The 10,264-nt window shown below is 39.5% G+C and overlaps 1 long non-coding RNA gene across 1 annotated transcript in view; it reads left to right on the top strand.

Annotated features, from left to right (window-relative positions):
• Positions 1–1,002: 1,002 nt before the first annotated feature.
• The window catches only part of LOC128078129 (uncharacterized), a 63,603-nt gene continuing 54,341 nt past the window's right edge, over positions 1,003–10,264 (top strand). Inside the window, exon 1 of the long non-coding RNA XR_008205304.1 lies at positions 1,003–1,077. This is a non-coding gene — a long non-coding RNA (uncharacterized LOC128078129). The remainder of the gene's footprint in view (positions 1,078–10,264) is intronic.

Genomic DNA, 10,264 nt, shown 5'->3' with positions numbered 1-10,264 from the left:
ACCTATATAGTTTTAGTAGTGTTTTTCTTAATTTTTATGCACGTTACAGCACTTGGATCATGTATTTTATTATGATAAAACATTAAAATAGGATTGTAACTAAGCTTGAAGCATCCATATATGTGGTAAACCTCCACATAAACCGAAAAGCAATCCGTCTTTAGTGTAGCTTCATCATTCCTTATTAACGCTATAAATGAGGAATGTGAGTTTCTCTCTTGTACAACATGTAGTAAAATACTTAATGGATTGTGAATGTCATGTTGTAAAACTTGGCATTAGATACCGCGATTTATATTCAAATGCATCTCAGACAAATAAATGCTCTATAAATAGAAATCTATCTGTATTCAGAGTACATATAACTGCCTATTTGGGTGTAGCAGTTTGGATGATGAAATTGGTAGATAATTTATTTCTCCAGAAACACATGTTTGTTATATTCTGAAGGGAACTCCCCTGAATAAACACCTTTAAACAGGGAAGGAGTTTTATGCAAACCAGAGGCGTTGTCTGTATTCCTAGTAGGATTCTGTTAACCTTCAAACATAATTTCAGAAGCACCAAACTGGAATGAGTGCTGGTAACAAGTTAATACAATTGTCCTGGAGAACAGGATGCCTGAGGCTGCCAGGCATTGCATGCTTACCCAAAACAGCCAACAACTCAGTGCATTTCTCTTTGCAGCATCATTTCCACAGCAGCTTACAACCAAGGTAGCACCTATTGCCAGAACTGCCACTATTAGCCATGTTTTCTCCCCACAGAAAGTAAATATAATTCAGTGATGGCATAGCTGGAAGTATGAAGTTTTAATGAAGAAGTAAAAAATAAATAAATAAAAAATCAGACAAAGAGCAAGCAGTTCCATAAATCTTTGTGAAAGCTGATGATCAGCATTTTAAACTGTGCACTCAGCCATGAAATAAGAACCAAAGGATCTAAAGAGCAAGTTCGGATTAAAGTGGCCTTGTATGTTGTTTCCAGCACTCAGAGGAACGAGGCAGGACTTGGAAGAAGGCCATTCATTCTGTTGACTCCAGATCCTTCCCTTCAGGAATTTTCAAGTGAAGACAGGTATTTGAATAGATTCAGAGCTGAATGCTTATTTCTTCCTCTTGTGAGAGAAATTAGTAGCTGTCCCCTTTGAGACAAGGCATGCAGCCTATCTGCAGTGCTGCTTAGATATCAGAAAATGAAATAATTTACCTTGTGTTTCTGTCCTTACCCTCTGCCTGCCCACCTACAGTTGGCAGCTGTAACCTGTTACCTCTTCTGCAGGGGAAGAAAACAAAGCTTGTAATTTATTTATTTATTTATTTTGTGAGGGAGGGGCAACAATCTAAAATTAAAAGGATTCCTATATGGGGCACATTGTCTACATTCAATTCTTGCATTCCTTCAGTTCTTCTTCTGCTACAGCTGTATAATTCAATAAGTAGCTTGTATGGTAACTGTTGAGTCATGGCCTAAAAGCACTGATTGAGCACCTGGGGAAAGGACCCGGGAGCACAGCTGAAGGCAATTCAGCTGTGTGACTGGAAGGGGTGGGAGCCATTTAAGGGCTGGATCTGGAGATCCCTCCTTGGTGAAGCTTTCCCCTGCAAACCCAGCATTTTCTGATAGAGGTGAGCAATCTTCTTCCCTTCCTTTATAGTATCTTTCTATCTTGCTGGTCCTATCATCATCTCACTTTTGTTGAACTGCCTTCCCCATCATATTGATCTATCTTACTGCTATGTAGCTCTTTCAGAGTCTTGAGGTGTAGAGAGGCTACTGAACAATAGTTTATTTGTGGTTTTCAGTGATGTTTTATTCAGCTGTGTGCATGCTTACTGTTCTGTGTTGTGCAGAACTTGGAGAGCACTTGTGTCACAAAAGGTTCGTAATGCTTGAAGGTTCTGTGATATCCACGTTACTAAGTGGAAGTAAGTCAGGAGAGGACAGTGGCTAGTACTGATATCTAAGTAGAGGTGGCTTTTTTTTCACCTTGTTTGCCTTTTACTTTCTCATGTACTGGTAATTGCAGTGAAATGTGGAGAATCACCAATGACTCCCAGTCATCTGCTGCTGTGGATCTGAGGTTGAGGCTTAGCTGTGCTGCATCCACATGCAACAGGGCACCATTATTTTTAATAGTATGTCTTCTGTGTTTTTGTCTGTATCACTGCAGCATACCTGCTCAAGTGACAGTGCCAAAAAGACATTTGTTTCTACTACCATCGTGGGAGGGAAAGTTAAATGAGAGACTGTGATAATTTATCTGGACTGTAGCTCTAAGTTTTTATTATATAAAACTGCTATGGAATTTTAGGAGGCAATACTTTTAAATACTAAATGTACAGTTATTGACTCTGCTATGCTGTGAGGTTGAAGGAAGGTGTGAAGGGTTTGCACCAGTGGCATTTTCATCAGATTGCAAGTACTTCTCTTGAGCTTCAGTAATAATTAAACATCTTTTTTTAAAGTGCTCTCAAGAGGAGAAAGTTAGTCTTCTGTGAGTTCTCACTTCAGTAAATTAGAGAGTTCTCTTTTCTTGCTACAATTATTTCAACTTGAATAAATTGAGGAGTTCTTTTAAGACAAAGATCTCTCTTGAATTGCAAATATTAATTTTAAGGTTTTGATCAAGCAGGTCACCTGATGTCTGAGACATCCCCAGTAGAAGCCATGTCCCTGTTTGTCATTATATGCCGTGTATTGTGGCTATCATTCCTCTGGATTTCTTCACAAAAATAGGTCCTGTTGGCACCTACTTTAATTAAGCTTGTGACACTGGCAGAGATAACACCAGTTTGTATAGCTTGTTCTTTACTTTCCAGGCCTTCTTTATCAGAGTTAGCACAGGTACCATTCAGTACCCAGTAACAGGGTATGTAGGTGGAGGTATCTGGTTGCATTGGTACCCTCATACTCAAATGGAAGGCTGTAACTCAGACACAAGAAGTTTACTGTAGCTCTTATTGAAGTTCCAAGTGAGTTTCCTCATTGGACTCATGGAAAATACTCAGGCTATATTGAAAGAAGTTGAGCTGCTTGACTTGCTCCAAGCTGTCACACTGCCACCCTTTGTCATGGGTCAGGGTAAAACAAGCTGTGAGGCTTCTGTATAAAGGAAAAGTAGATCTTGGTAGCATTGTGAGGAGAATTTCTGTAGCATTTCCTTCACTGGAGGAAGCTACGAAATCTGACATGCCATTTAGCTATGATGCAGATATACTTACAGAGGAATATTTTGCTTCCTTTTTTGTTTGTGTCTCTTTCCAGATACTCTTCCCCCTCCCTCCCGAAATCTGCTGGTCTGTAGGACTAATACTTACATAGCTGTTTGTCTTATGGTATTAGTGGCTGTAAGGTAACTGAATTGTTTGATTTCCCTTTTCTGTTGGGGAAAAGATTGCAACCACACAGCACTCTTCACTGCTCAAGAGGCATTCAGTGATCAGAATTGAATCAACTCAAGTCAAGCCATCTTGAGGCTGAAACAAAAACTTTCCAGGACAAAAGTAACGAGAGGAAAGTTACTTGCTTTTAGTGCTGTATTTCCTCTGCTTGGTTCATTAAGCTAGAAATTGGTCAAAACAGACTCCTCTGGGGAAAAGGGGGGGGGGGGGAAGGGAAGGGAAGGGGATTTTGGAGCAAAATTAATTAGTTTTGTGAGGTTAAAAATGCACTTTTTTGCTTGGACTGAAATTGAATTTTTTTTTGGCCTTAAACCTACGCTACTTTTTATCAGATTTGTCATTAATTGTAGGAAATAGAAGTACAGGAGAGTGATGGAAGAATTTGTCATGTTTAATTTATTCACACCGTGACCCTTACAAGTTGTTGGTTTGCTTCATGAGATGCAGCAGGCTTATCTGAACATCACCTGAGAAACAGTGATGTCTGTATTGAGTTTGAGGAATTTGGGTAAATCATGCCTAAGGATATTCATAAGATGCTGAAAAAAACCTGATACTGTTGGTTTGTGTTCATGTTTGCTACTTTTTTGTAAAGGCTTTTGTAAAGCCTTTTTAAGCTGCAGGGTAGTTCAGAGAGAATCTTGATTTTTGTATGAACAATTTTGTGTGCAGTGATGCACTGTAGAATTAGCAAGAGCTCATAAATCTTCATCTAACCTTCATTCTGAAGCTGCTGCTTTGACACTTAAAATGGCTGGGTTTGATACTTTCCTTGGCTAGGATAAAGTGCAACTGCAAAATCAGATGAGGAAATCTTGTTAAAAAATGTTGTTGTTCTTGGGATGGATACCTTCAGAAAACTGTGACTGCCACACCGTTGCCCATCATGAAACTGGGTTACAGAGGAACTCACTGTGGCAATACCTCTGCTGCCCATTTAAAGCAGTTTGCCAGTTTCCAGTGGATGTAATGAAAACTCTGGCTGGAAGTCCCAAATAGCTTCAATTAATGATCACTCACATTTGCTATTGGTAGCATTGCTATGTATTTTTTAAATGAAGAATGAGGATGTACAGACCACATGATGCACAATGACATCAATGTAATGGTTCCCCACAAGGATATTGTTGAATTCTGAAGGCTACCTACAGTTCAGCATTAGTCTGATATTCAGGTTCCCTCTGAGAATAATTGAAATGTTGCTGTTATAGTCTCAATAGCAATGACACCGTTTGGATTTTTTGTGTGTATGTTGAAGGCTTAATTTTGCTTTTTTTTCGAGGACAACTTTTGAAGATTTCTGCCCACCAATACTTCTTATGACTCCAGTGGCATCTTAGCTATGTCCTACCCTGAACCCTCCAAACCTTTCCCCAGTATGTACATCTTGGTGTTGTGTGAGCTTTTCTCTCATGGCATTCTGCCAAAACTATAAATACAAGAATAATAGGGAAAATAAGCATCAGAGGTATTTGTCTCTTCAGACATTTTTATTCCCACTGGAGTCTCTAATTTAATTTTTCTTTCCTTTTTTTCCTTCTCTCACTGCTAATCTTTTCTTGTTGATTGATATGTTCATTATACTTCACTGAGACATTTTTCTCTCCTTTTTTCATTTTTTGTAGAGAACACTTTTGCTGCAGTCTCTTATTTCTCTGCTGCTGATGAACTCATTCATCCTCTCTCCATAACAAATGTTCTTTTAATATATTTAACTTTCATGGTGGAATCCATGCAGAAAAAGGCACCCCTTCCCCAGTCCCTTTTATTATCATACCTTTCAGATGATTTCTCAAGCCTAAGCACTTAAAAAATTCCTCCATCTAAAAATCATGTTCTGTGTATAGGTTTAGATGCAACTTTAGTCTGACAGAGTCTTCCTCTTTATGGTCTACCAGCAGATACCAAGGCTGCATTCTGAGACCAACCTGTCTGCATTACATGCATGCTGTGGGGAAAGCATTTCCCTTTTGCAGATGTGGAAGAATTGCAGTCCAGAATTCTCTGACTATCTTTCTTGTTACACAGTAACTAGTGCATCTACAAGCAATGCTATCTGGAAGTATGGGGCTTTCATTGGTGATTGTTCTCTTTTGCTGTTTAGCTTTCCAGAACTGCACGCATGAAATATACTACTTGTTTTTGTATTATAGGAGACCTAGTGCAGGATTTTATCTTCTGCAGGCCTATTGAGCCTGTCATCTGGGTCTAAACACAACTAGTAGCAGTGAGCAAACACCTTGTTCTGGGTTAGAGGGCTGGTTTTTGAGGTAGAGGTGTAATTAACTGACTTGGGGGAAAGGCTCCATCTCTACTGTGTAACTTCTAACTGCCTGAGCATCCTACAACTGTCTTCTGACACAAAGTGTGTATTCTCTGCAGTGCCAGCACCTTGCATGATAGTGCAGAAGGTATTTCACAATGTAGACCGACCGACTCACTGAAGCTTCACGCTACTGGCCCTGCTGGCCCTAATCCTTTATTGCTGTAGGCACCCATCTTGTCTTCAGGTTCCTTTGTCTGTTGAATTAAATTGCTATGGGAGCATGCTTTGAGTCTATAAGGAAATGGAGTTTGAATTGAGATGTGTACTGTGTAGGCGCTCCTTTGTTCTTGTTCTACTCACTGTGGTTGCAATGGGATTATTACTTATGCTAATTTAGAGCATTTGGCACAGAATTTTTAAAGAGAATACATTACATCCACTTAGTGAATGCTAGTTTTTGGAAACCTTGCTGAAGAGTAACAAAAGCAAACTGTCTCCATGAGAATTTCCTTAATACGTTCTCTTGAGCATATGGCTTTTTGTTTGTGTTGCAGTATTTTCTCTTTGAGTCATTTACTATTTTATGTAGCTATATATTGTATTTAGAACTGCCTGACAGAGGTTAATCCCATATATGAAGACCTCAAATCTAGTTCTCCTGTGAACTGGGGCAGAAATAGAAATGAGGAATTGAAGCTCTTTTAAAAACAAGACAAAATAAAATGGTCTCAAGTAAGCAGTTGTGTTAACTAGAATTCTCTGGGAACCTTAATGAAAACTATCATCTCTTACATTAAATGGGTCAGAAATACAGGGCTCTGTGAAACAGAATGTAACAGTACTGGACTTGCAATTAGGTTAATAAATTGTTTACAGCTGCTTACTCCTGTGCTTTACTGAGTGTAAGAAAAGTCTTACTGTTAGGAGAAGAATTTTCAACTATAGCTGAAAATGTATAAAGGCGGAGAAGACTGAAACACTTCAAAAACAAGCAGTGTTAATTTTAAATGGTTTTACTCTTAATAAGCTGTAATTGATCCAAATGAGGGCTACTCCAAAAGCAATGCCTCCTATTTTGTTCTGTTGGCACACAAAACCAGATGTGGATGTTGATGGTACTGCAGAAGGGGTTGAGCATTCCTGCCTGTATTCCATTACATGTTGTTGCAGTGTGACAGATGGCAGCAGAAGGGCAGTCTGACACAATGGCATCTGACAGTTGCAGATGAAGAAGTGTGGAAAAAACAGCATCCTTTGGCCTTCATGGACACGAGTGAATGTTTATGGAGACTGACCAGTGGATGTGAGCACAGTGCAGTGGTAGATAATGTTTCAGCAGTGGTAACAGTGACAGTAGGTCAGCTCTGCTGGTTCAGGCTTTTGTAAGTGTGACGTGCAGGCTTTTGAAGGCTGTGGAGCACAATGCCAGTCTTGGCTGGACTGTCCTGCCACACCTACTGTATAGTCTGCCTTCTTATTTCCATCTCTATGAACTGATGAAGGATAGAATGCATGGGCAATGTTTTCCTAGTAATGGCACTGTCGTAGCAGCTATGAAACAGCAGGTTGCCTCTGCTGGTGCAGATTTTTACAAGAGTGGCATGCAGGCTCTAGTTTGTCGCTGGTGAAAATGCAGAGCTGATGCTGGTGATTGTGCTGAAGAACAACATCTTGTAGCAGAGACTTTGCCTTATAAAAAAGCATTGTTTTTCTCATTGCATCCGTTGCAGTTTCCATGGCATAAAATAAGAGGCACTACATTTGGAGAGACCTAAGTAGCATGTGAAGTATCTTCTCAAAATACAAACGAGAGTAACAGCAAAACAAATGTCTGCAATGAAGTAGCTAAGATCTGTGTTTGAGAGCAGGATAGAAAAAAGATGAAGCTGTTTTGCATTCACAATGGCAACAGAGCAATACTAGTTGGCAACTGATGAGAATCCAGCTGATTCTGCTAGGAAAAGATGCATATGTAAATTGGAAAAAAAAAAAATCACCTTTTTCAATAAGTGATTTTAAATTTCTGATCTGATTTGCACCACTGTAGGCAGTGGGTATCCTTCATTCAGTGTTCATTGCTCACAAACTTGTAGTGAGGCTCCTTAAAGGGATAATGAAACTGCATGGTATTTTGAAGTATGTTCAGGAGCTTGGAAAGAGAGCTGTGGGGGTGATATAAAGGTGTAGAATCTGAATGGAATAAATGCAGGAGACTGGTAGTTGTATAACACCTAAAAGAGCACATCAGCCAGGTTCACCAACAGATAGCTGAACAGAAACAGTTTTGAGAATGTTTGGGGATGTGTTGACAAAATATGCTGGTGTTATATTTAACCCTAATAGTACTTCTTAAAGCATGTAATAATTTACTGCGTACTGCTTGTCAAGTATCATCTTAGAAGCTTGATATCAAAGCTTGGCATTTCTCAGGAAGGAAAGCAGGGAAGTACAAATCAATGCCATGGCTCTATCGGGTTTTACTGGCTCTTGGTTCTGGGCATCTTTCTCACAGAAACTTCTCTGCACTGTGCTTTCATTAAGCTTCTCTGTGCAGAAAGATTTCTGTGAAGCAGCGCACGCTGGACTAGTGAATAGTCTTCGTTAGCATACTGAGCAAACACATCAGGTACTGAAAAATAGTAGTAGGCTGATTAGTTTCTTTTTTTCACTCTGCTTTGGCATATTGAGGATTATATCATGCTAATGTTTTGTGTAGATTGTTATTGCGATGGAAGTGCCATGGCAAATGATTGCTTACGCTGTTGTCTGTCAAAAGGCAGATTGGAAAAAGAAAATACAAACTAATGTTACTATGCTACTCAGTGCTGCTTCCTTGTAATCTCTGTAAAGAGACAGATAACAGTTGTCATTTTATTGTGTTGATGGTGGTTAAAGTCAAGAATAAAATATTTAATAAGGCTTTAATTATATCAGTTATTAAACATTTCTGGGAAGCAATATTATAATTAAGTGCAGTTATTAATTGTATGGCTCAGTGCTCATCTTTGAAAGCTCTGTGCTTCTAAGATATCTGTATCTTTTCTACCAGCCTGCAGCTGGGCTTCTAAAGCTGATGGCCCTCTTGGAGAAGGAGCCATCTCTGTAGTGGTTACTTCTTGCCACACCTTTCTTCCAGTCTGCAGAGGGCCTCAGGAGGACATGACGGTTATTCCTGCACTTAGAAGTTTGGAAATCGTCTATGAGAAGTAATAAGGGTAGCAAGCAAACAGTTTATCACTGTTTTCACAGCATATAACCCTTTTTCAAGGTTTTCTTTGGAACACAGCAGTCATGGAACTGTAAACTGAAAAAAAGAAATTCTGGCATATTGGCTATATTTTCTTTTTTAATCTGTCTTGGTTACTGCTTTTTAAAATATAGATGCATTATACTCTTAATAAATATTTGACTGCAAGTATCAGTTGTAACAATATTCTGCATCCTACTGTATATTTGTATTTGTTAGCTCATACTCACGGATTCTGCAGAGCAAAATCAACTCTTCAAGACTTGATCCTACCCCTGGTACTATTTCTTGAAACAAGAATGTTTTCACAGTCTTCTGAAACATCCATCAGATTTCTCCTGGTGTGCAGTTAGAAGACCTTTTGGTATACAACATATATACTTGTTTACAATTATTGTTGGACAAATATATTCTTCAGACAAGTATGCTTTACAGATTATCCAGATCGTATCTTGTTTCTCAAGAAATGTGATCTTTTTTTTTTTTTTTCTGGGAATGGTGTCAGTTTGCCTTCTTGCTCATTGCTTTTAAGACCAATCAAAACTATAAACTGAAATATTTTGGAGGTTGAATAGAAGATCAGAATCTGTTTCTCTTTGTAGAGCTGGAGTCTTCAGCTAGGCTGAGAATTTCTCCCATTTCTGAATGATGCTGTACATAAATAACACACTTGAAACAAGCAGGGGCACATCAGCTGTTACACTGAGGTGGTTTAATGCACATCCATGTTCCCATAGAACAGCACTGTGTGGAGGTGCTGGCACAGCAGCCTGCATGGGCAAATGGCAAGTAGGAGGAACAAGTAACGCTTCTTTGCTTAAAAACTTGTATTGCAAATGCTTTGACCAAATGCTCTTGCAGATCTGCAGAAGAATGGGAACTTCTCTAACAGAGTCTTGTGTTCCAGCCAGGGTCTTTGGGGTTGACTTGAAATTGTGTGAGTTCTGTTTTTACTAGGCAAGCAGGTGGGGAATTCATCTGGCACATTACGCCAGTGTCGCATACGGAGTTTGATCTGATGCTTCATGTTGAGACGCATCGCTAGTGCTGGATCTGAGGAAGGTACCCCTGCTGTGGGACTGAAGGAACGGGAGTCTTGCCACTGCCCAGGCAGCTTTCAGTGGGACAGCTTAATTGCCCTTGCCTTGAGCACTAAAAGCAGTAACACCTTGCTGAATCCTCATTCTTGTCCTGCTGTCGCTTTGCATTTGTTTTCTGACAGAAAGTGGCTACTTATTGCAATGTCCCAAATTTTGAGGTTGATTTATTTACTAGCAGGGGTCCCAGAAGATCACAGTGCTTGATGCCTACACACACACACACACACACACACACACACACACACAC

The sequence above is a fragment of the Tympanuchus pallidicinctus genome, unplaced genomic scaffold, assembly GCF_026119805.1.
Source record: "Tympanuchus pallidicinctus isolate F22 unplaced genomic scaffold, pur_lepc_1.0 scaffold16, whole genome shotgun sequence".
Classification (NCBI taxonomy): Eukaryota; Metazoa; Chordata; class Aves; order Galliformes; family Phasianidae; genus Tympanuchus; species Tympanuchus pallidicinctus.
The sequence above is the reverse complement of the archived record's forward strand: the minus strand, read 5'-3'. Positions and strand labels throughout refer to the sequence as shown.